Raw genomic sequence first — 27,811 nt, 5'->3', positions numbered from 1 at the left:
GAAAATGTAAAAAAGCTATGGCAAAGTTCGAACTAAAAGAAAACACTGCCCGTTTTCAAGAAGAAAGGAAACGTCCCATTCGCAGAAACAGAGAAAGGAAGCGAAAAAAAAAACTGAAACTCCAAAACTGGAAGCAAGAAAACCCGTGCCAAAATAATTCCCCAAGTCAAAGCAACGTGAGAAGGTTCAAGGGACCCTAACAGATGAAGCACTTCAACAATTTCTACACGTGTATAGGATTAAACCCAACCCGAACACACCAACAGCAGTCTCGCCTGCAGAAACGATGTTTGCGCGAAAAGTGAGATCCGTTCTTGACAAGAGCTTACCCAAAAAGTCTAGGCTACTAGTGACCATTTGTGTACCCAGTAAACGTTTCATATCAGGTGTAAGAGTTTTTTTTTTAAGTTATAAAAACAACACATCATTCTGGGAGGTGGGTACAATTACCAAGAGAATCGGTGACATGGTATATATCGTCCAAGGACCAACATATACCAACAACGTCACCAATGAAGATGTCGATCAGTTGAAACCAGCGGCAGTTCACCATTGGAAGATAAGCCGAAACTTTTGATCTTGAACCAACCAACACCTGAACTACGTCAGTCGTTCCGTAACAGAATGGTTACCGAGCCATTGATGGTAAACTCTAAAAGGGAGAGGTACTGACAGCTTTTACGAACCAAAAAGGGTTGGGAGGGGTGTTGGAGACGCCCCTCCATGGAATTAATAGACGCCACTTCCTCTGGTGACATCACTTCTGGTAAGTAGTACCAGTACCCGACAGTCAGAGATTGGCATGCGACCAAGGAGGTCGTGTGTAAACGCTATACATTTGAGGAATGGTATTGCTCAATCAGCTTTTCCCTGTAATATATCTGAATACATGTTCGTTCCTAAAAGTCCTGGGTTCCTTCGTTTTATTACAATTTAACACTATAACTATAGGGTTGTAAACAGATAGCTTCGAATTTGGGGGGTATCAAAACCAAAGCAAAATATGATGAAAGTAAAAGTAAAATAGATAAACCCCATAATTTATTATACCATACCTGTTCACACTAAAACACTTATCACAATATTCTGTGGATCTATATTAAAAAACCTTGTTGAACTTTGTGACATATTTCCATTCTATGGAGGTCAGGCGCGAACGAACACCCCATAATTTTATTATACGATATTTCTTCAAACTGAAAAATAATTATCAAAGTATACTTACGCAGATAGATATGAAAAGTCTTTATTAAAGTTTGTGCCTATTTCCATTCTATGAAGGCCAGGCGCGAACGCAGACCCCACAATTTTATTATACCATCCCTATTTAAGTTGAAACATACTTATCAAAGTATTATTATGTACATCTATATAACAAACACTTGTAAACGTTTTTTTTTTTTTTTTTAAATTTTTTATTTCCATACTTTGTGGACCAGGCGCGTATGCAGACCCCACAATTTTAATGAATCATCATTATGCCAGATCAAACATATCCATTCCTGTGTCTCGATACATCTTCTATCATTATATGTAATCAGTTTTCTATAATAGTCAACCATATAGGAGCCTATTCGTGACCAAACACACACACACACAACTTTCAGCTTATATAGATATATCTATATTAAATACCTCGAAACTTTGCGGATTAAGGACTATCCACTTATTTGGTGTTTCGTTTTCAAATTGAATATGTTTTTAACTCTTTTTCAAAGTATTTTTAACATGTTTTATGAACTATTTGCTCTTGTGTGTGTGTGTGTGTGTGTGTGTGTGTGTGTGTGTGTGTGTGTGTGTGTGTGTGTGTGTGTGTGTGTGTGTGTGTGTGTGTGTGTGTCAACGCGATTATGCCAGATATATATGTGGCATAATCGCGTTGACACGCCGGTTCTCGTCAGATCATCGAAGTTAAGCAACGCTGAGCCTGGTTAGTACCAGATTTTCGACTATTTGGGGATGTCATGGCGCTGTATGTGCTCTCTCTGCTTATCTCGGCATTTGTTTCCAGTCGTCCTGTACATACACTTCACTTGCCACTGGTATTTAACAATGCCGACTCAGGAAAGGTGTGGTTGGTGATTGCGCACCTCCTCGCACAAAATTTCATGCGCAAGCAGCATTCGTGGATATCCATAGTCTGTCAAAGACTGAAGGATCCTGTTTACATATATGTATACTTTTATATTTTGTTATATACGCCATTCAAATTGTGACTTCCACCTCATATGTTTCCTATATTGCATTTAACCTTCTACCTCCACTCGCGTTTCCTCCATATGCTCTTCTATATGCTCTCCCTGCTAAATATTTTCTATATATAATAACTCCCTCTCCTTAATTCTTATATTCCTATGTTGTTTAATCTTTCTATTGTCTTCCCCTCTATATCAACTTTTTATTTTTTATTAGGTATATTTATATGTATATATATGTATGTATATATATATGTATATATATTATATATATATATATTATTTCTATTTATTTTATTTAACTATATTTTATTTTTTCTTATTTCTTTTTAGATAGCTTCATTTTCACTTAGGTTCTTATACCTTTATCTCTATCTCTTGCCTCCATCTTACATATATCTTTGTATCTCTTTGCCTCTTCTCTTTACTTTTCATCTGTACTCGTATATATTTGTTCAATACTATACTAGCTACTGCATTTTATTTTATTTCATCTCACCCTACTCAGCTATCTCCTTAACTTTTATCATATGTTTCGCAATGCGTACTCCATCTAACCCCTCTGTTAACTGAACATGCCATATACTCCGTTATCCACCCCTTCTTTTTATGCCGTTTTTCGATATCGTCACCTTCGGCCTCCGTATTATTATTATCCCCCTATTTCTCGTACGTGCTATTCCTTATAGCGCATAATCTCTCGCAATCCCCAACTAAAACTCACCTACATTTTTTTAACACCTCCGGCTTCCTTCTCACGTTATGTCTACCACTCCCCTTTATATCAGATACATTAACACCCATCCAATTATTCGACTAACTAAATGTCACATCGAAATGTGTGCAACCGAGCCCTCTAACACCTCTTCTTACGAGAATTAGGCTTCGAAATAGCAAGGTAGAAAGAGCATATAACACCTCCATAAATTATTGCTTTTATATTACATCTATAATTGGTCTTATTACATATATTCTATATTTTATATTGTTTTATTATCGTATTATATTTTTATATGATAAGCGTGTGATAACGTGTGATTTATATGATAAGCGTGTAGTGGCGAATTATGTTATGGTTGTGTTGGACTTCGATTGCGATGCTTTGTGATTTTTGATAAGAAACAGACCGGATTTAATAAAAATTATTTCGTCTTAGAAACAATCGTAAGCCTGATGATATAAATACTATAAACATATATTTCAATTTAACCCTTCCCCTGTCTTTCTTTTTTTCTCTCTCTCTCTCTTTCTCTCTCTCTCTCTCTCTCTCTCTCTCTCTCTCTCTCTATATATATATATATATATATATATATATATATATATATATAGTAGTAAGTAGTAAGTAAGTTATAAAATATATATGGCGGCAATTTTATAACTTACTACCTAGCTCTACCTACGTATTGAGCACTGTTGAAATAAATACTTAAAGTTTCCGCATAAATTTATACTTTCGTATATTAATTTATGTGATTAAATTAAGTAAACTTAAATAAATATATATATATAAATATATATAAACATATATATATAAATATATATATACATATATATATATATCAATATATATATATATATGCATATATATATAAATATGTATACATATATATATATATAAATATATATATACATATATATATATGAATATATATATACATATATATATAATTTTATTTTATTAAGGTAAACAACTTTACTAAAAGTCGCTTCAATAAATCTATTGTTTCAGTCGAAAAAGGCGACAATATACCTCTGTGCCTAGTCGAGGCCAGTCATTTAATCTATTTAAGTCATTTAAATCGATCAATCTAAACTTTGATCTAAATTAAATGAATCAAATCTATTAATTAAATATATCAATCCAAACTTTAATCTAAATTAAATAAATTACATCTATTTAGTCATTTTAAATAAAATAAGGGTTTGCTCTTTTAATTGAGCACTATTAACAGCCTCGTTTTAATTCAATGTTTAAAACTGTAAGTTGAAATTTACAATCAAATATATTGTTCGACTAAATACTCCAACAAACAATTTACAAATCGTTATTCCGCGGAGTTCCAAAGAATGCTATTCTTGGTAATCTTCTCACTAAAGGACAGAAACAAATCAGCAAATTATACTTGTAGAAGTTCTGATATTTGCTGAAACCAGCAAATATATATATATATATATTTATTTATTTGTATATATATAAACATATATTTCAATTTACTCCTTCCCTCCTCTCTCTCTCTCTCTCTTTCTGCCTCTCCTTCTCACTCTTTCCATATATATTATTTTATTTTATTTAGGTAAACAACTACCGACTATCAACGCCATGGTTCTAGGTTCAAGTCTCGGATATGGAAAGGTGCTAGTCTAACCGTACTGATGAGTTGTGATACAACGAAACAGTAATGTATGTGAATGACTACACACACACACACTATATATATATATATATATATATATATATATATATATATATATATATATATACATACATATATGGGGGATGTGCTTTTATTACGTCGCTTAAAAGACTTTTAAGATATTCAAAAGAAACTAAGATTGTGGGGAAAATGATGTATTAATGCTTCTGGTTTCATCGATTTTAAAGTATGTTGTCATGCAAAAGTTGCCCACTATTTTAGCTGCACTCTTTTGCATTAATGTTCTTTCCGCAAGCCCTTGTAAGCTGCACCGATTGTGTAGTAGAGGGCAAATCATATGGTCCCCATCTGCATATGATGCTAGTACCTGTTGTAAATGTTTCGCATATATCAAAAGTATCTGAATTTTCTAAAATAGATTTCTACTATTCCTTACCCCATCTGCATAAAACTATAAAACAGAGCCCACTATATCCAGGTTAATAACCTAAAACTGTGTCTCAAAATTCATAATGATTAATTAGTTCAGGAATGGACCATTTACATAGAAATATATACACATATACACATACCTAACTTTATATGCCTATGTTTAGTCTCCTTATTTTATATTATTTTTATTCCCTTTTTGACTTCAAAATTGATGTATTTGTTGCTCGGAACTATTTATTGGTATTTTCAACGTAATAGTTCTTTACAGTGTTTCGATATGTTTTTACGAAGCTGTAATTCAAATACAAGGTTATCTATGGAAAGCAATCACACCGAAAGTTGTAAAGCATCTGAATCTCAGAAAAAAGAAAAAATATTAACCGCAGACATCATTATACGCACTTCAGACGTAAGTACAAGGACACAATATATATATATATATATATATATATATATATATATATATATATATATATATATATATGTATAAACCATAACGTCGACGACAAATACCAATCAAAACTGGTAGCGACGAAATCACCGCCTCTCAAAGCAGTCTTAGAAGAGGTACTAAAGTTGTAAGGTATAGAATTCTAAAAGACGATAATGGATAATCCCACCATTATAATGGAACTTAGGGTTAGGGTTGGAGAAAATATACCTACTCAAGACACGATTACAATGAAAATCTATACAGCAAGACTATATAGGTAAGCCGATTTCGAAGAAAAAATACATAAGAAACATACACAAAAAAACTTAACAGCAAATATACATATTTTATAAGCGTAAGTGCTAACTTATCACGAGACCGACGCGAATAGAGAGCTATACTGGTCCTGAAATTATGTGAAATTATAATGCTCATACATTTATACATTCAAAATATACACACACACACACATAAATTGTGTGTTCATGTGTGAGTTCCTTCCTCATAGGTTCCGAAATGGCTGAGCCTATCTTTTGCAAATTTCAAACAAAGGCAATTATATGTCTGGCAGTGTTCTTAGATATGTTTTGAATAGAAATTCATCCGATAAGTGTCGAATAGCGAATAAATCCGATCATAAATATAGTCTTTTCTCTCTTATAGATAAAATGAAGAATTTTTCGGGGAAATGTTTTACATTACACCGTCCAATGGAAATAATAAAATCTAAGCTAACCATTTTCGAAAATCGAAAAAATGAGATCATAAAAAAATAGTCTCTCCCCCTTATAGATAAAAAAATATTACAGGGGAATATTTTACGTTACACCGGCCAAGAGAAATAATAAAATTTAAGCAAATCATTTCTTCATAAGAAAAAAAAACAAAAACGAAGCAGATATATTATTTTCTAGATATACGGCTAAGTAGTAGTGCATTCGACTATAGTTCGAATGATCCCCTGTTCAAGCCCGGGTCTATCTCAGTATTTTCTTTTAATTTTCTTCTTATTTAATGAGTTCAAATTATGATAAAAAGAAGACGTACCCTTTAAAATCGCCGAAGATCATTTCTTTCTTTGCATATTCAAAACCTAATCATTTATGAAAGTGACTTTTCCAAGCAATTTATATAAATAAAACCAGAATAGCAGTTGGCGTGATATTATAAACAAATACAGACGGAATTATCATGATCTTTCTTTATTTTATTTATTTATTTATTTATTTATTTTAATTAATTAATTTATTTATTTTTTGCGAATTATTCCGTCGAGGAAATTATTTCTCATAACATATAATAACACAAGGGAACACTCAATATGTTGCATTTAAAGAAAGGCTTGTTTTTAGTCAATTTAAGTGTGCTGAGTTCAAATCTGAAGTTAGTTTTATTCTGAAAGCTACAGATTTTATGCAATCTTTGATTTTTATTAAAAAAGAAAAAAACGAGCATTATTATAGGATATTGCAATGTCAGCCACAAAACAATATATTTAACAAGGCAAAAGAAAAAGAACAATAAAATGTTATTTTAGATTAAAGTACACCATTGTTAGAAGTGCCATATGTTTTTCTGGAAAAGTTTCTCAGAAAACAGTCTTTATCGCAACGTGAGATAAGCGTCATTTACAACGTTCTTCAGATAAGAGTCAATCACATCTAATAACGCTTATAACTTTCTGTCTGAACAGTATTTTAGTCAGGCAGGAATTTGCGTTGGTAACTTTTGCGTTTGTAACTTTTGCGTCTGTACACTTCATCTGGGCAATCTCGTTTAATACTCCAGCAGTAGTCGGCCATCATACTTTTGTCCCAGCGACCTTGGTAGCGTTGTTCCATGATCTTTAGGTCTTGGTGGAACCGCTCTCCTTGTTCGTCACTCACAGCCCCCAGGTTTTCAGGGAACTGGTCAAGATGGATGTTCAAAAAATGAAGCTTGATGCTCATGTTGCACCTGAGATCACGAAAAGCGAGGAGCATTCTCTTCACAAGTTCATTGTAGTTCTCTGCCTTGTTGTTTCCAAGGAAGTTCTGAACGACTGCCACAATGGATAACCATGCTGCTTTCTCCAAGGCGGTCATCTTGGCAACAAACTGATCATCACGAATGAGGGTTCGAATCTGTGGGCCATCAAACACACCTGCTTTGATCTCGAACGACAACCCTGGTATAGCTGTGATGATGTGTTGGAAACATTCACCTTCGGTATCCAGTGCCTTGACAAATTGTGTCATCAAACTTAATTTGATGTGCAGAGGAGGAAAGATGATCCTATCTCTGTTAACAATTGGGTCATGTGGAATATTTGGCATGCCTGCTTCAAGGGTTTCACGAACAGGCCAGTCCTTCTGGACCCAGTGTCTGTCTCGTGCTCGACTGTCCCACATGCAGAGGTAACATGGAAACTTGGTGAAACCTTTCTGTTGACCAAGAAGGAAGTTTACCATTTTCAAGTCTACACAAATGATCCAGTTGTGCTCACGATATTTTAAGAAGTCCATGACCATTCTGATGTCATCATAGTCTTCCCGCAGATGAACTGAATGACCGACAGGCACTGCCCCGTAAACATTGCCATTATGTAAAAGAACACACTTGAGACTGTGCTTAGAACTGTCTAAAAAGAGCCGCCATTCAGTTGGATCATAGTGAGGAACACCCAGTTCTTTGAGAAGACCTGGGATATCATGGCAGTAACAAACTGTCTGTCTTCTGAAAAGAAGGTCACAAAAAGCTGGTCACGCTTTCTGTAATATGATTAACAGTGTGATCAACAAGATGTTTGTCCTTGTAATCTTGATGCCAAAACTCAGCTGCTTTCTTTGAAAGACCTAAATCCCGAACTAAGTCATTCAGTTCAGTCTGGTGGAGAGGCTTGGGGACTGGGGGAGATTCAGTCTCTGAAGAACATTCCTCGGGTTGTTCCCACTCAGTTTCTGGTAATTCATTGTCACAACTGTCTTCCTCATCCGTGTCATTCCAATGTCTTTATCATTTAATGAAGGCAAACCTTTGAAAACTGGAACAGGAACTTCTTCAGAGTGCGGAGCAGGCCGAATAGCTGAGGAAATGTTCGGATATACGATCTTATGTCTATTTTTCTTGCCCACACCCGCTGTGTTTACCATGCAGAAGTAGCAATCAGTTACATGGTTGATGGGTTCTCGCCAAATCATTGGAACTCCAAAAGGCAGACCATTGCGTTTTCCTTTGGTCCAGCTTTGGAGCATTTCCTCCCAATTGTGGCACACAACATGAGGAGCCCATTGCTTGTCTTGGTCACCAAGATGAACTTCAAAATAAGCCTTGTAGGCTCGCTTCACAAACAAGGATGTGTTACGTCTCTGATGATGGGGTGTGTAGCAACCACAGATGTAACAGAAGGCATCAGGCTTGTTTCTACAGTGATGCCTCGATGAGGAAGGCATGTTTGATCTGGAAAAAAGAAGGCAGATAAAAATATTAGAATCTATCTATGTATATAATCTCAAAATGCTTAGATTTGGGTTACGTAAGTTCATATTTCGACTATTTCATCTATCTCAAATTGCATGAAAACTAGAGCTTATGGAGAAAAACTAATTTCAGATTTGAAATCAGCGCCTAAAAATCCTGCAGAATCAGTTAAAAAATCAAATGCAACAGAAAGTTAAAAGATAGTGTTCCCCAGTGTAATCAATAGAGGATTGATTCTATAATAATACATAAGCAATCTGTATAAATTAAAATATTATGTTTAAGCGTATTGAACGTATATATATATATATATATATATATAGAGAGAGAGAGAGAGAGAGAGAGAGAGAGAGGAAGAGAGGGAGAGAAAGAGAGAGCGAGGGAGAGAGAGAGAGAAAGGGAGAGAGAGCGAGAGAGCGGGGGCGAGTAAGATCGACGAGGAAAATAAAAATTGAATAAATATAATATTTATTAATCCATCAAAAGTTGTAACACGGAATTATAAGAAACAAAGATCCATAACTGTTTCTTTATTATAATTCTCTGTTTGAAGTTTTGATGGATTAATAAATATGGTACTTTATTCAAGTTTTATTTTCCTTATCGCGTTTTCGTGCTTTTTAATTGGTCTGTCTAGTAAATTGAGATTTTTATTAATCTGATATAGAGATCATATTTATGGTTGTTATTTTAAGTATATCTTTAATACGCGAGCCCACATACTTATATATATATTTATATGCATATATATAGTAGTAAGTTATAAAAATATATATTTATCGTATGAAAAAGTGCGTTACAAACGCCCATGCAACGCCGTAGTTCATTGCTGGCAAAATTGAGTTGAGAAAGGATATGACTATGTGGAAAAATTGTTCAGGAGCACCAAAGGTCGTTCGTTTTAATGGTACCGCTCCTATCTTAGTAGTTTTTCAACATTTTTAGTAAAAGAAATCGGAGGCTTTACACATTACAAAATTCATAATGATCGGTTTATTAGTTTAGGCGTCTACCTTATACAACAGTATATATATATATATATATATATATATATATATATATATATATATATATATATATATATATATATATAAAACTATAATATAATTTAATGATCATTAATAATAGTTTTAAAACTTACAGACACATGTGATTCGAACTTCGTGTGGGAAATGATAATTATTGTACTTGGGGGATTCGAACACAGTTAAACGTCATTATTGACTACAGGCTACCGGAACTTAACACAAGAAGTAAGGGTAATTAAAGGCTATTATTAGAATAAACAGTAAGCAATCGGTTAGTATTTGCCGACTGCTGTTAGAATATTGCATTACACTTAGTCTGACCACCTAGGCTTAATTCCCTAATATGTATATATCTCTCTGTCCTGCTCTAAGTAAATCTGTCGACCTAGTCCACAAATTCCAAAATTTCATCATGACAAGTTTCAAGAAAAAATAAACGATTAAACCCGGTTCTCCAACTTCCAACGTAGACCCCTACTACCATGTCTCCTTCTCCAACATCAGGGGTCTTCGTTCTAACCTTCCAGAGGTTGAAACCCAATTACAGGAGACTAAACCAGACCTTTTATTTTTAAGTGAAACTGGCATTGGACAGGCTAGTTACCTAGATGAGTTTGCAATTTCAGGATACTCTAACTTAACTTCTAAAACTGACCCCCAAGATCGTCATGGGCATGGAATATGTGCCTATATTAAAGATAGCTTTCCATGTGGGAGGGACATCTCCAGGGAAGATCCTAACTTACCCTATATGTGCTTCCGGGTTGCTTTAGCTCACACTACTGCATTTATATTTACTCTCTATCGCCCCCACAACAGCGGAGTTACTATCTTTCAAAGCATATCTGAGAAAATTGACCAAGTCCTTTCTACTTATCCTTCAGCTAACATTCACATATGTGGAGACTTCAATGTTCACAACGTCGAATGGTTGACCCACTCAAACAAGACCGATGATGAGGGGAGGTTCTGTCATGATTTCTCCATTGCCTATGACCTCACTCAGATTGTTCAGGAACCTACCCGTGTGCCCGATAATGACGGCCAGTATGCGAGCCTACTAGACCTTTTTCTCACAACTTGCCCTGAACTATGTTCAGTTTCTGTTCTGTCGCCTCTTGGATCTTCCGACCACTCTGTTGTATCAATCAAGATAAAAATGAAATATAATAAGTCCCCAGACGTACCTCTTCATCGTACAGTATATCGATACACTAAGGCTGACTGGGATAGCTTCCGTACATTTATATCTGATCTACCTCTGCATTCCATGTTTAAAAAGGATGTGTCCTCTATAGTATTAGACCTAACTGAATGGTTAATTGTAGGTATTGACCATTTCATACCCTCTAAAAAGTTTCAGCAAAAACCTAACAGCCAGCCATGGTTCTCTCCAGAATGTGCTGCTGCCATTGCGCACAGAAATCACTTTTTCCACTGCTTCAAACGTAATAGATGTATGGAAACTAAAGCCGCTTTCAGGACTGCCAGCAACCATTGTAAGAAAGTAATAAGGAACGCAAGAGTGTTGTATGCTCAATCTGTTAAGTCCAAAGTAGCTGAGCAGCGGCTTGGTTCCCACCAGTTTTGGCAAATAGCAAACAGAATCCTGAACAGAAGCGTGTGCTCCATCCCAACTATTATCAATGGACCTGAGGTAATCTCGTCAGCATCTGACAAAGCCAAACTCTTTGTCAAGAACTTTGCAGCTAATTCTACCCTTTGTGACCAAGACCGCCAACCCCCAATATTTCCTCCTGTATCAGAAAACACGCTATGTGATATACGTATATCTGTACGTGATGTTGCCAAGCTAATCAAAAACCTTGATTCGAGTAAAGCAACTGGCCCTGACGGTATTCCAATTATAGTACTCAAAAAACTTCAACCTGAATTAGCGCCCATACTTACAAAACTGTTTAAACGTTGTCTTAAGGAGAATAGTTTCCCATCTCCCTGGAAAATCTCATCAGTATGCCCTGTATTTAAGAATTCAGGTGATCGCTCATCCCCCTCTCAGTACAGGCCAATAAGTCTCCTGTGCGTCATGAGTAAGTTGCTAGAATCTGTGTTAAATACAGAAGTAATCAAACATCTCAACAAAAATGACCTTCTTAGTGACACTCAATATGGTTTCCGTTCTGCTAGATCTACAGCAGATGTCCTTACAGTTATATCGCATAGGATTAGCAAATCTCTCGACGGTGGCAATCTTTCTAGGGCAATTGCTCTTGACATATCTAAAGCCTTTGATAGGGTATGGCATAAAGGTTTACTTCATAAGATTGCTAGCTATGGTATAGCTGGAAAAGTCTTCTCAATTATTAAATCATTTCTCTCTGATAGGTTCATAAGAGTAGTAGTTGAGGGGCAAAAATCAGAAGCTCACAGTATTAATGCCGGTGTCCCTCAGGGATCCATCCTGGGCCCAACTCTTTTCCTGATCTACATTAATGATCTTCCAAATCATATCCTTACATCATTTGTAGACATTTATGCTGACGACACTACCATTTATGGTAGCACATCTCAGACAGTAAACGACCAAGTTCTCTCCAATTCTCTCTCCTCTGATCTTGAGCACGTAGTACAATGGGGAAAGGAGTGGCTGGTTACTTTTAATGCATCTAAAACCAAGCTTCTCTCTTTACATCATCAACATTCTAATTCACATTTGTCATCAATTGAAATGAATGGCTCTCGTCTTCAGGAGGCCTCAAGTTTTGACAAGCTTCTGGGCTTGACCATTACTCCTGATCTTAAATGGAACACGTATATCAAATCTGTTGCCAAGGCCGCTGGAAAAATGGTGGGATCTTTCTATCGATCCAGTAGATATCTCACTGCTGATGCTATTCTCTACCTATATAAGAGCCAGGTACGTCCAAGGATGGAATACTGTTGCCACATCTGGGCAGGAGCTGCTAGAAAGGACTTGTCCTGCCTTGATAGAGTTCAAAATAGACTTCGTAGCCTCGTAGGAGATGTCCTTTTCTCCTCCTTGCAACCTCTATCTCACAGAAGAGATGTTGCGAGTTTGTCTCTGATGTATCGTTATTTTCATGGAAAGTGTTCAACTGAGCTTCAATCTATGGTCCCCCCTCGCCAAACTTTCACAAGAAACACTCGTCTAGCTGTAAACACTATCAATAATTTCCCCCACTCTTTATCTGTGCCTAAACCTAAACGTAGATTCCATGAACAAAGCTTCTTTCTTAGAACTGCACGCCTGTGGAATTGTCTTCCGTTTTCCTGCTTTCCGGCTGACTACAATATGGTTGTGTTCAAGTCTAAAGTAAATAAGTTCTTGATGAGCCGTTCCATATAAGTTATCAAATTTACCAAATTTTCATTACTAATGATTACTATATTGACCAATTTCTACTGTACACTCTTTAACCCTTATCCTTGAGTGGCCTCTGGGCCTTGATAATGTGGTGACGCCTTTGTAAAAAAAAAAAAAATATATATATATATATATATATATTACTGATATTTTATGGATATTTTACCCATCACCAGACTATCCATTCACGTGAAATCGCCTTTTCTTCACCCTATTCCCTCTGATTCACTATTTCTTACCAAGTAAGGTCTATGACTTACTTGTAGTTTCCTTAAATACTTTTGCAAGCAAAATCCGATCTCGCATTTTGTTAATTTATTCCCTCTGATGAGAAGGAAAGTATTTCTTCGAAACACCGCGGGTTAAGGACGAGCCACTTATTTTGTGCTTCCTTTTTAAAATTAAATACGTTTTTAACTCTTTTTCAAAATGTTTTTAACATGTTTAATTAACTATTTTTCTTATATATATATATATATATATATATATATATTATTATTATTATTATTATTATTATTATTACTTTTTTCTGTAAATTCAGCCATACCTTGCTGCGATGTGCAGACCGTTTCAATCATAATTGATCTCATCAGGCAAGGAGAATTAAAAATTCAAAATTTAAAAAGAGGTTCAAGACTTTTTATCAATTTAAGAGGGGAGAAAATACACCTTTCTCTCCTCTTAAGCTGAAAATGGTCTTGAACCCTTTTCAATTTTTGAAATTTTAAATCTCCTTGCCTGATGAGATGAATTATGATTGAAACGGTCTGCACATCGCCGCGAGATATGACTGAATTTACAGAAAAAATTAATAATAAAAGAATATATATAATTCGCTCTCTTTGGTTGAGCACTATCAACAACCCTTGTTGAAATTACATTCTTCTAAATTCTCGGGTATCTTTCTACCTGGAATATATATATATATATATATATATATATATATATATATATATATATATATATGTATATATATGTATATCTATATGTATATACATGTATATATATATGTAGATGTATATATATATATATGTATATATATATATGTATATATATGTATATATATACATATATAAATATATATATATATATATATATATATATATATATATATATATATATATATATATATATATATGAATAGGTCAGTGTGCTGGAAGATTTTCATCCTAAATTCTACTCAGTAATGTATGATGTAGAACATATACACAAAAAAATAAATGTAATAGTTAAATGAAACGAATCATCCTATAAGAAACCATGAAAAATGCAACAATTAATTAATGAACGTCCTTTCTCAACTGAATATGCAAATTTACTTAACCTTCATACATATATATATATATATATATATATATATATATATATATATATATATATATATATGTATAACATACACACGTGCAATACTTTATATACATAAACCCTGTTAATATTAAGATTTACTTTAATATTAAGATTTACAAAAAAACTTATGTGCTCCTGTTACTTACTGCGTTGCGTAGAAAATATATATTTCCAAATTCATAGTCATCCTTATATGAGTTTGTGAGATGATCCTGCGTACAGAAATATATAAATATATGCACATGGCCAACCTTATGATAAAGAGATATACATATATCTCACTTTATATAAATACGGATATGACCGATAAGATTTACAGTCTGAAGTCACCCACCCATCCAGTGATGCTGCGTTAATCTCAAGTAGGAGTCAATTTAGCGTGAAAGAAAGACAAGAAATGAATATGGACAAGCGATTATTATGAAATTACATCACAAATCATATGCGAAAATCAACTTAAGTAATACAGCCTTACTTTATCAGATGAGCTGATCTGAAAACTTGACAATTCAAGAATATAAATAAATTGAGTTTACTCTTGTGTACAAAGGAGAAATGGGCTATATTATACCTTTGCCGATGTTACTATATCCATTATCTATTTTTTTTAATCGAATGGAAATGATATGTCCGACTTAACACATGAAACCAGAAGCCTTTTGTTAGGTTATAAAAAAAAGACGAGACAGGAAAATAATAGCAGAGCAGGATATAACATTCCTTGTGTATTTGTTACTTTTGTGCTGTTGATGTCTTTTTTGCTTTTTCAGAATATCTCTTGTAAGAAAGAGATGACAGCAGAAAGAGTTGAATTATTACAAGCATATCATTTGGAACATACGCATTTTATTGGATTCATTTGATGGGATAAAGAAACGGTCAGGTTATGCCCTTCCTGTTTGAAGTGGAAAGCAAAAGTTGGTTCAGTCTTGAATGAAATGGAGATTATATGTTTTCATGGCTATACAACGCCAGTGTTACATACGAGTTGGAAGGTCCGCTTAGAGTAGGGGTTCCAGACGAAAATAATGGAGGTGTCGAGCTGTGTTCAAGATCCAATATGAACCATCATTTACGTTTTCGGCCTAATACATCTAGGAAGGTATGAACCCTGATTCTTCCCCACTATGTATTACACACTGGAGACAATACATATTTTTTGGCACTAGTTGAATCTATTCTACTCTACAAATCAGACTCTTAGGTATTTAAATGTTGCTCGAATTAAGAAATATGATAGATCATGCACCAAAATGCTACGTAATGTCTACAAAATATCTTGACAAGAATATGTTACAAAAAACATAAAATAAATAAAAATAAAATGCTGTTTAGTGGCTTTCCAATGATATGTACTTTTGTTCAACGCCAGTTTTGGCGCTGCCTTACATGTATCCCGACACAACAAAACTGCTGGGGGAAAAATAGAATATAAAACCATCTTCAAAATCTTGTGAGCGAGGACCTTTCTGCTTCCTTGCTTCCTCTTTCTCACAGAGGAGACGTTGTTAGTCTATCTATGGTCTATCGCTACTTATATAGTAGGTAGTCGATTGAGCTCCGATCTATAACCCTCCCACACACTGTAAAACGTTCCATAACAAATACCCCTCTAGCTAAAACAAGAGTCAGCAATTTCCTTCTATCGTTATCTGTGCTTAAAACTAAACGAAAATTCCATGAACAGAGTTTCTTTCCTAGATCTGTCCGTCTGTGAAACACAATACCGTAGGGATGCTTGCTAGATGACTATGAAATGGTCGGTTTTTAAATCCAATGTAAAAAAGTTCTTGTTGAATCATTCTCTTATATAATCATACCCAAGTTCCGCTGCTACTGATCGTCACAATGTTACCTCAGCATGTAACTAACACTCATTAACCTACATTCTCGAATGGCTTCCGAGTATTGATAAGCGGAAAGCGTCAAGTGATAAGTGCTTCTGGGGTCCTTTAATCTCAGTTAATGAATTGGCAGACCTAATGTTATAAGGAAAAATGTTCTGGTTCCTTCACAATGAATGGGTGATCACCGTGACATACAGACTTCGTGAATGCTTGCACTATTTCGTCTATTAAGATTGTTTTTCTCATTTTGAATTTTATTCTCACAAATTTTCAGTCAATTTGACCTCCGATCTTCTACAGATTCGTCTTATTGAACTCGGGAATCTTTATCTCGAACTCAAAGATATGTATGCAGCTTTGATTTGAACCCTTTATTTAATCCATGAGTTACTTGTTTTTTAAATAACTCGTAACTGTATTCTTACTTTCGACTCTGTACTCGGAATTAAACTTTCAACCTCTAAAACAGTGTCACGTGGAACTGTTTACAAATTAGTACTTTTATCCGTTACGTCAGGGATCATTGGAGACGATCATTTGATAGAGGGCATAAGATACGGCAAATATCAACGATTTAATGGGAATGTATCTGTAACTGAATGCACGTCGATGAGGTGTAAACCAACATATCAAATTATTCAAATTTCCAACAGAGCCCTTGAGTGCTAAATGCCCCACACCTTGAGAAGCCCGTGATGCCCACTTAGAAAATGTTTTATCGCCTCCATAATTGAAGTTGACATTTGCCTCATTGCAATCCATTATTTTCATAAAAATATCTTTTAATGTTTCCCCAAAGAAGTATCTTTTGCTCTGATGCGAATTCTAACAAGAAATGCAATGAAATATAGCATACGTAAAAACACGTTTCAAAAACAGTCGTTAAGACAATAATTCTGAAACCAAACTGGATGTATACAGCAGCTTTGTACGAATACAAGTGCACAATACAGTTAGTGACAGACTTTACTACTACTACTACTACTACTACTACTACTACTACTACTACTAATAATAATAATAATAATAATAATAATAATATATATATATATTGTCACTGGTACTCCTGCAGTATTTTACCCACCGATTTCACGATCTTAGCCGAGCGTTGATCGACATCCGTCGGAAAACGCCGGAACATGGCAAGCGGTACGATACTCTATCAGCCAATCAGGGCGCTTCAAACGAACGCGCAGCAGACGAATAATTTTCATTGAAATTAGACACATAGCGTTTCATTTTAGTTATTTTATTGTTCAAAGTAAAAATACACAGCCTTTCATTTCAGCTATTTAATTTAGCGATAAAAAAAACAAAAAACCGGGAGCTGTTGGAAACATATTTATGCGAATTTATGTGGAGACAAAAATTTGGACAACCCTTTTGTCTCCATAATAAATCAAATCGCGGAAGGCTACCCGGTTTGGGAAGGAGCTTCATTCCACATCTTCTGAAAACACTTTGCTCCCTACTTTGCCTCTCTACAGTCAGTAGAAAATCTTCCAGTCGGAACTAAAGATAAACAGTAATTGTTGTCCCCCACCCCTACAAACATTACTGAAAAAAAAAACACATTGTTACTGTTTAATAACGTTTTGTTAAAAAAAAAAATATTGAAGTGTTTATTACTGTTGCTTACCCCCCCCCCCCAAAAAAAAGCTATCGGAAAACAAAATGAACCAAAAAAAAAAAAATATTCAACAAAATAAATTTATTTTACTTAAAAAAAACTTACGGTAAGTGTTTGTGATTTATTTTATCCAAATTTTTTGTATTAATTTTATCCATTTTGTTGTGTGTGTGTAATATCTTTTCCTTGTAATGTTGTTGCTATTCAGTCACATACTTTTAGCGTTCTTGCACCGTAGCTCCGAATTCTCGGCTTTCGTCGGCGTTAACGCCGAAAGCGTTCGTCAACGCTCGACTAAGATCGTGAAATCGGTGGGTAAAATACTGCAGGAGTACCATAGATATATATATATATATATTTATTTACCAGTGGTGAAAAAACCGGACTAGAGTGCTCAATGTGTAGTCAGAGCAGTATATAGGAAATTTATTACTGTGAGTCCAGAATGAGTTTACAAATTGTTTCAGCTAGAGGAAAATCCTCAAAGAGAGGAAAAAATCCAACTAGCATCGTCAGAATTCATAAATGGACTAAGTTATAAAGTCAAATAAGAATGGAAAAATCGTAGATAAAGGGGAGTTAGAAAAGAAGGGAGGAGTGGTGGGGAGAGGCGTTGGAGTTTAAAGTAGTAGGAGTGTATTAAAAAAGAGAGGGGTTTATAATTAAATATTAATTATGTGTAAATTCTTAAATACGTTTTTTTTTTTAACGGTTTAAACTTAAAAGACGCTACTTTTGTTGATAACGACATAAGTAACAGTTAATTTAAAGGATCACCATGGCAACAGGTTGGAGAGTTAAAGTTAGTGAAGGAACGGGTTGAAAATGGGGTTTAAAGTAATTTAGCGGGGCGGGGAGAGATTGAAAGATATTTATTGTTTATAAAATGGAAAGAAAAAGAAAAGGAAAAATAAGTTAATGAATTATACTTTACAGGTTTATTTTGATAGTGTAATGATATATATAATTAAATATAATATATATATAAATAAATTAGCCGGGCAGGTAGAAATTATACGTTACAGGTTTATTTTAATGAAATAAAATAAAATAGGTGAAAGCTTAAGTAAGTAACTTAAATAATAGGAAAAAAAACAAAAAAAAACAATATTTTTAATAAGTAAGCAAGCACACGCATAAATATGTACAACAAATGCACATACGTAAATGGGGGAAAAGCACATGCGTGATTACACACACATATATATATATATACATATACACATATATATATAAAAACATACATACAGAAACACATATATATATATGCACACATACAGGGATACGTAAAAATACACGCATATATACATATATAAACATATATGTAAATACACATACATCCATTTTTAACCTACACAAACCCTTCTTTGAAAATGCTTTAAAGGAATCTGGATATTCCAACCCTAATATTACATACTTGGACCCAAATAAACCCAACAATACAAATAGGAATAACAGATCCTGCAAAGTCCTCTGGTTTAACCCTCCCTATATTTATAACTTAGTCCATTTATGAATTCTGACGATGCTAGTTGGATTTATTCCTCTCTTTGAGGATTTTCCTCTAGCTGAAACAATTTGTAAACTCATTCTGGACTCACAGTAATAAATTTCCTATATATATATATATATATATATATATATATATATATATATATATATATATATATATATATTGTCACCATAAACTGGTGTCACACCAATTAAGGGAGAAGGGTCAAGTAGGATGGAAAGACCGAGGAGAGAGAAAGCACCAACATGACCTTCACTGGATAGGTGCGAAAATGAGTGGAGCCTTGGGGGGGCTTATTACCACCAAAATTCCAGTGATGATCAATGGTCGCTCTCAGCAAAAAAACAATGGCTAACGGCTATTGCGATAAAGTATAATAATTTGCAAAGGTTATCGAAATAGGTGGTGTATACCGGAAATCTGGGGAGATTTGTTGTCAAACATCCTCCAGGGAACGCAATAGTGAAGAGCCCTGGTGAGTTGATAATAATAATAATAATAATAATAATAATAATAATAATAATAATAATAATAATAATAAATTCCAAAATCCAAAATGGGTAAAGAAAATCTATATATTCCTGTAAACTTTAAAAGAGCTAGAAATACGACGTTGTAAATTTTACTGTTTTAATTTCATTCTCTTTAAATTGTATTGCGTTTGCACGTGACTCACTTCAGGCTTCTGTATCCTCTCTTTGAAGATAATGGACGATGGCAACACCTTTTTTAATCAAAATAGTAATTTTATTATCGGTTCGATTCTCTCTCTTAGGTGAACAAACGGTCCCCAGGCCAGTGTATGAACTCTAAACTCTCTATTCTGCCTATCTCGCTGTCAGACTATCTTCTTCCTCAAACCTATTGTCGTTTCTGTTACGTAATACTTGCTGATGTAAAACTACACCACATTCTACTAACCATATTGTCGATTAGTCTGTGTTTAAATTCCAAACATCCTTTCATTTTTAAAAACAATATTCATTGCCTTGTTAATTATTTCATTTATTGACATTAAAGATAAAGGAATGTTGTGATTTGCAATCTCTTTCAACAAATATTTTTGGTCCCCCGACAAAAGGAGGACCTGTAAATTCACCCGTGTCTGTTCCTCTGTTCGTCCGTTTGTCTATCCGCCCTTTTCGCAATAACTACGCCTTAGATTTTTTTTGAAATTTTGCACAAAAATTAAACATGATATCGTTAAAAAAGTAACAGAACGGATTTTCCGAGAAAACGCCGGTGGCCCCCGCCCCAGAGGTGCATTTTGTGTTACAAGAACAGCAGCCTGTTCTTGTAAGTGAGTAAATATGAAATAGGATAGTCAAGCATTCGAACTTGCGAAGCTAGACTTGGAATTGAGAATTCCAATCATTAGTTAAAATAAATACAGAATCTCATTATAAAATGGAATGCAGAATTACCATTGTTTAGCTCACACAAAATAGTTAGATATCTGTTTATTGAAAAAGGAATGTAATGATGAATTTTGTTTTGTTATAAAATGAAATTAAAATAAGGAATTTAAAAACGGACAATGGAAAATAATATTTGTAAAGTGGGTTACGTAAATTAGTTTAGAGAAGGCATATCATGTCATGTGTCTGATATGCACGTGCATGTCATGCAATGACGCCATGAGTTATGAATTTAGTTAGATGAATCAGGTGAGATCAGATCGGGCAGATCTGTCAGATCAGAGAAGCAGAGAGGTTCAGACCGATTCTCAGTTAGAGTTAGGGCACCCTTGGAAGCGGGAGGCTTAGAAGGAACAACTTTGAATCCCTGAAGTACAGAATCATTTCCGACCGGTCGAAGAATAAACTATCAACATGTTTTTATAACTGCTATCTTTCTGTGTTCGTCATTCTAACGAGAAAAAGTAATGTGTTTAATCATTCCAGTATGAATCAATGTATACCACTTTATCCTCTCATCAAAGTATATGTCTTGTGAATATGAACTGTCTCCGTATAAATTTTTTCAACATGTACCTACTGTCACTATGTCTCCTCTCTAAATGAACATTTAAAATATGTGTGTTGTTGACTAAAGGAACATTTTATATTATATTTACAACTGTCAAACGTAAATGCCAAAGGCACTATCTCTCGGTCTATCTGCCAGTGTATCATAAATCTCGTCTCGTTGAATTACATGCTCAGCTCTCCTGTATTAGCTTGTGCCCTATCTCGTTGGATATAAGACCTGTTCCGATCTCTCAACAATATGAACTCTCACAATGAATATATATAATATCTAGCATCTCACAACATGATCACACACATGAACACACTAAGACTCTTAATAAGACGAACAACAACAAATATATAAGTCGTTATCTAAATAGGAACAACGTAACATTTCGGTTAAAATGGCTAAAATTTTCACTTTTGTGCTTATTAAAAAAATTGATGCCTTGATTTTTTATAAAACTTTCTGAAAAGTTGTGACTAACTGATTTCTATATAATTTTGTTTGTCTATACTTCACGATAACTCTTGGGTGTGCCACAGGGGCTTTTTAGGGCTAATAAAAACACTCCATTTTTTAGACTATTTTACCATATTTGTTCAAAATTTTCTGTTTAGCAGTTTTGCATGGTGCTGACCTCAAATTTAAATTTTAAATTTTAAGGATTTGGGCACTTTAGGGGCGAAATGGGGTGGGGGCAAATGATTGACTTAGTCGTTTTGTTTTTTCGTGGTACAGAACTCAAATTTACATATGTTAAGTCCTAAAACTGCATCGTTTGTTCATTTTTACCAAGATTTACGTCCTTTGGGGACTTTTAGCGCTAAATGGGGAGGACAATTATGAACTTACTCAGTTTTCAATTTCTCGTTCACTGTGCACTCACGGGGGGGCATGCTTGCTACACTTTTTTTAAAAATCTTTTAATTATAAGTATTTTTCCATACATGCTTTCGAACCCCCGATTTTCCTTCAAATTAATGTATTTCCTTATGATGTTATGTTCAATTGACTAACTAAACCAACAAGAATTATCAAAGCTACAAGAAAAGAGAGAGACAACTAAGTAACTAATCATTTCGCCTGTGCTTTACTGTAAAGTAATTGTGATGATAACAATAAGAGATAGCAATGAGAATGTCAACGCGATTATCTTAACATGGTTACACTTTTTTGCAACAACATTAGACTTTCCTGATTAATTATTTACTTGATGATACGTGATAGTCTTATTCTCATGAGATATTCTTTTGTAATCGACTGTCTGAGCTTTCTTTTTATTTCTTGTGTAGTTTCCTATATCATAAGCAAAATGGTTATCAGTTTAAAGTGTGGAAGTAGCGTGCAAGGTTGTTGCCATCGCAAACAACCTGTCCCAAGAGACACACAAAAAAAGCAACAATTAACTTTATAGAAAGAAATATGTGACAGCCTTTCTGCTTAACACAAGACGAACTTTTATAGATTAGTTTTAGACGGACAAAACATAATTATTTATGTTATTATTTGTACTCACTAGGAGTTCTCACATAACTTCTCATCAGAGATTACTCACTGATGTTATGGTGCTCCCTGGAGTCTCCCCAGATTTTCAGCACTCTCTACCGCGTCAGTAAGTTATACGTGGGATACAAGGATTAACGCTTATTTGTTAGAGCTGAATTTCCCTACTTTCTAAACCTTTTACTTTCCATTAATTCGGCCAAGTTAAAAGCTAGTCAAAAACAAAAATCAACTATCTCCTCTTCAAAGAAATATTTCGACAATTATATGTGAACAGATACCGCATTTTGATCTCAGTCAAAAAGCCAGAGAGAATTGAGCTGTGCGTAATTCAAATAAGGCAGATTAACTACCATTCTCAAATTCCTATGCATCTAATTCTGATGGCATTTGCTACGTGATGCATGTGCGTTATGCTTGTTAAGGTGAAACGAACATCGAAAGGGTGTTGGCCGGGATAGAGGTGCACAAAAGAAGGTCACCTAAAAGATGAAAAGGAAGCTTGAAGAGGTATTCTCTTTTTATTGCAGCTGAACGGCACATTGCCGAGAGAAAAGCATTCAAGCGATATAAGCCGTTGCTTTCTTTTCTGTTTAGTCGCAGAATTTCATAATATTAAGGGAATAAATTAATTTCAGAGAAATGTTAGCTAATTCATGTACATCAATATAATAATCTACGGACCGCGAATAAATTCATTCAATGCGTAATCCTTTTGATATTAATGCAGACAAAAGTTGATATGCACAAAGCCCTCTAAAAGCGACAAAATTACCTTCAAAATACACTAAGTTAACTCGACAAAGAACAGAAATATTTAAAGTAAGTGAACCAGTAGGAGATGCCAAATCCTATTAAAATCATCATCATCATCATCATCATCATCATCATCACCACCACCACCACCACCATCATCATCATCATCAATGAACAAGAAAATTAATATTATTGGTCCCCCGACAAAAAGAGGGGGGACCTGTAAATTCACCCTTGTCCCTTCGTCCATTCTTCCGTTTGCCGTTCGTTCGTCTGTCCGCACTTTTCTCAATAACTACGCCTTGGAATTTTTTTTTTAATTTTGCACAAACATTAAACATGATATAAGTAAACTTGTAACAGAACGGATTTTCCGGGAAAACTCAGGTTGCCCCCCTAGGGGTGCCTTTTGGATTAAAATGGCTAACATTGAAATTGAAAAAAAAATGAATGCCTTGTATTTTTATACAACTTTCTTGAAACTGATTTCTTAATAATTTTGTTTGTCTATACTTCGTGATAACTCGTGGGTTTGCCCCAGGGGCTTTTTTAGGGCTAATAAAAACAGTCCATTTTGGGGGACTATTTTAGCATGTTTGTCCAAAATTTTCTGTGTATGTCTATTTTGAAGTTTTGCATGGTTCTGAACTCAAATTTAAATATATTTAGGCCTTAGGGACGTCTGAAGCTAAATGGGGGGGATGCAAATGCTGGGGTAAGACATTTCTTTTTTTGCATGGTGCAGAACTCAAATTTACATATGTTAAGGCCTAAAACTGCATCATTTGTTCATTTTCCTCAGGATTTGACATCCTCCGGAGACTTTTAGGGCTAAATGGGGTAGGAATGCTGACCTTAGCCATTTTTTATGCCTCGTTCACCGTGCACTAACGGCGAGCATGCATGCATCACTTGTTCTTATTATTGGAATCCTTTGAGATAATTTGTATATTATTTATTTGCATACTGTTATTCTGATGTTCATGGTTGTTGTTTCACGATGTTTCAGCCAAACATTCCTCTTGCTTTCATCAAGTGTTTAACCGTGACGGAGTAAGAATGCTAATCTCTTAACTGTATCCTCAGTAATAACTGCCTTCCATAGGTGTTGTTATCTCACCACGTTTTGGCCATCTAATCCTTTGACCGACTTTGGATAAGATCGAAACTGCTGTTACAAGAACAAGTCGTTTGTTCTTGTAAGTGAGTAAATATGAGATAGGATAGCCGGGAATTCGAACCTGAGAAGCTAGATTTGGAATTGAGTATTCCGATCATAAGTTAAAATAAATAATACAGAATGTTATTGAAAATGGAATGTAGAATTACCCATTGTTTAGTTTACATGAAATAGTTAGATATCTGTTTATTAAAAAAGGAATGTGATGATGGAATTTTGTTTCTGTTAAAGAAATTAAATTAAAATAAGGAATTTAAAACGAACAATGGAAAATATTATACTTATTTGTAAAGTGGATTAATTAAAAATTAGGTTAGAGGAATCGGTCTTTGTAACAAGGCATGTTCAGACACGTGAGGCATGTCAGGCCATGAGTCCGATATGCACCTTGGTTGGTCATGCAATGACGTCATGAGTTCTCAATATAGTTAGCGCTTTAGAGTAAGTAAGTTAATCATTAAGTCAGAGGAGTCAGAGAGAAGCGAAGTGAGAAGAAGGAAATCATGTAGAGACTTTGAATTCCTTGATGCAAAACCATTGACTGGTCGAAATGGAATAAACGAACATCGCCATATTTTTGTAACTGTCGTCTTCGTGTTATATCATTCAACAACAAAGGTAATGTGAATTTGTATTAAAAGACTTGTGTTTCACTCATCTGTATTTATAAGAGCTTGTCTATAAACTCATCTAAGAATGTGTCTCTATCATCTTAAGAATGCGTCTCCCCCTCAGCTATTATAAATAATGAATGTTCCTTCATTATGATAAAAGACTGAAATCCTCATCTTAAAAAAAAAGAGATAATGTTTATAGAACCACTCCTGGAACTGTCAAACTGTATAAATGGCAATATCTTTATCAATCTATCTCTATCTATCTCTTCTATATATCTATCTATCTATCTATCTCTATATATATATGTATATATATATATATCCTCTCTCAATGTGTATAACATGTTCCCCTCGGATCCTTTAAAATGTACCCTGTCTGTTTATATATAAGGTCTGTCTGTACCCTCTAATATGAACACAACAACGAATATATATATATATATAATTGATCCCTTCTAATAACACCAAGTATGCAACATACGTTTAATTTGATGCTCGTAACCAGGCCGTGATCGTCTAGTGGTTAGGACCCCACGTTGTGGCCTTGGTAACCAAGGTTCGGATTTTGGTCACGGCACCAAAATTGTATTTGCTGTGTTATTGTATCATAAAGGGGATCGTGTGTGATCGTCTAATCAGGGTTAACGTTGTGGGATCGTATAATCAGAGTTAATGTTGTGTGATCGTCTGGTAGTCCAGTCTATTAAATTATATATTCATATGCCGTTGTGTGTGTGTAAGTGTGTGTGTGTGTGTGTGTGTGTGTGTGTGTGTGTGTGTGTGTGTGTGTGTGTGGTACATGTATTTTTCTACATACCTTCGCGCGTCGTCAATGTTGGTCCATCTGAATTCATCTCGTCTTGGAGGGGAGACTGGAAGCTGTTTTGGAGGACGAACATTCATTTCACTCCAAACAATGAATTGGTTTTATAGTTTTTATTTCACTTTCCATATGTCTCGCAGAAGGTTGGAAAGTGAATCTCTGGCTGTCGTGGTACACTTCAGCGTCCCCCCACCAGTGAAGGGGAGGAGACGTCTGTGAAGCCGTCCGTCGTCTTCTCAGTCCAAACCAAATCTCAACGATTCAGCTAACCTGATCACGTGACTCACACGCAACCCGATCAACTGATTCTGACTTCCGGTCAACGTGTTTACAATATAATTTACACCCCCTTCTCTCTCTCTTTCTCTCTCTCTCTCTCTCTCTCTCTCGATCGATCGATCGATTCTTTAACACTGCTATCTTCAGACAATTCTCACCTGGAACCGCAAAAATGCAAGACCTCTATCCATTGAGCCACAAAGATTAATAGTTGGCCGAAACGCCATGTAACAACTACAAAGATAAGGATAATAGTTCGCAAATAAATAAATAAAAATAAATATTGTTTTAAAATGAAGCAATATCGGAAATGTAAACACAGACTAATCGACAATATTGTTAGTAGAAAGTGTTGACGTAAATTTACATAAGAAAGTATTAAATAACAGAAAAGATGATAGGGCCAATGAAGAAGATAGATGGATATATAGATAGATAGATAGATAGATAGATAGATAGATAGATAGATAGATGGATAGACAGGCACAATGGAGAGATTAGAGTTCATGCAATGGTCTGGGGTTGTTTGTTTATCTGAAAGAGAATCGAACAGAAAATAAAATTACTATTTTGATAGAAAAAGAGTTGTCATTATATTCAAAGGGAATAACAACAAAATATGGAAGCTTGAAATAAGTCAAGCCCCTTGCCTGGTTTATAACCCAGACTGTAAACTTTGACTCTCATCATGCTACGAAAACCCAACATGTTTGATGATTAAAGCTGATTACTATATAAACTCACTTTAAATGATTGAAGTAGGCAAACTCACTAAGTCTGCTTCATCATCATCATCATCATCATCATCATCATCATCATCATCATCATCATCATCAGTTTAACGTCAGTTTTACAGCTGCTACACACTGGACGGCTTTTAGAAATCAACTTGCAAACTTATTCATCTCTGATAAAGTCTTTTTTTTTCCTCTCAAGTCAATAAATATCATTTTCTCCTATGTTTTCATTTGTCTTTCTATGTGAACTGAACCTGCTAACTCAACTGATCTATATCTACTAACCTAATTACTCTTATCGTATTTTTTTATGTTGCCATAGAATTTAAATATAATG

The sequence above is a fragment of the Euprymna scolopes genome, chromosome 9 (genome assembly GCF_053919585.1).
Source record: "Euprymna scolopes isolate OS-2025 chromosome 9, ASM5391958v1, whole genome shotgun sequence".
NCBI classification, from domain to species: Eukaryota; Metazoa; Mollusca; class Cephalopoda; order Sepiida; family Sepiolidae; genus Euprymna; species Euprymna scolopes.
The sequence above is the reverse complement of the archived record's forward strand: the minus strand, read 5'-3'. Positions refer to the sequence as shown.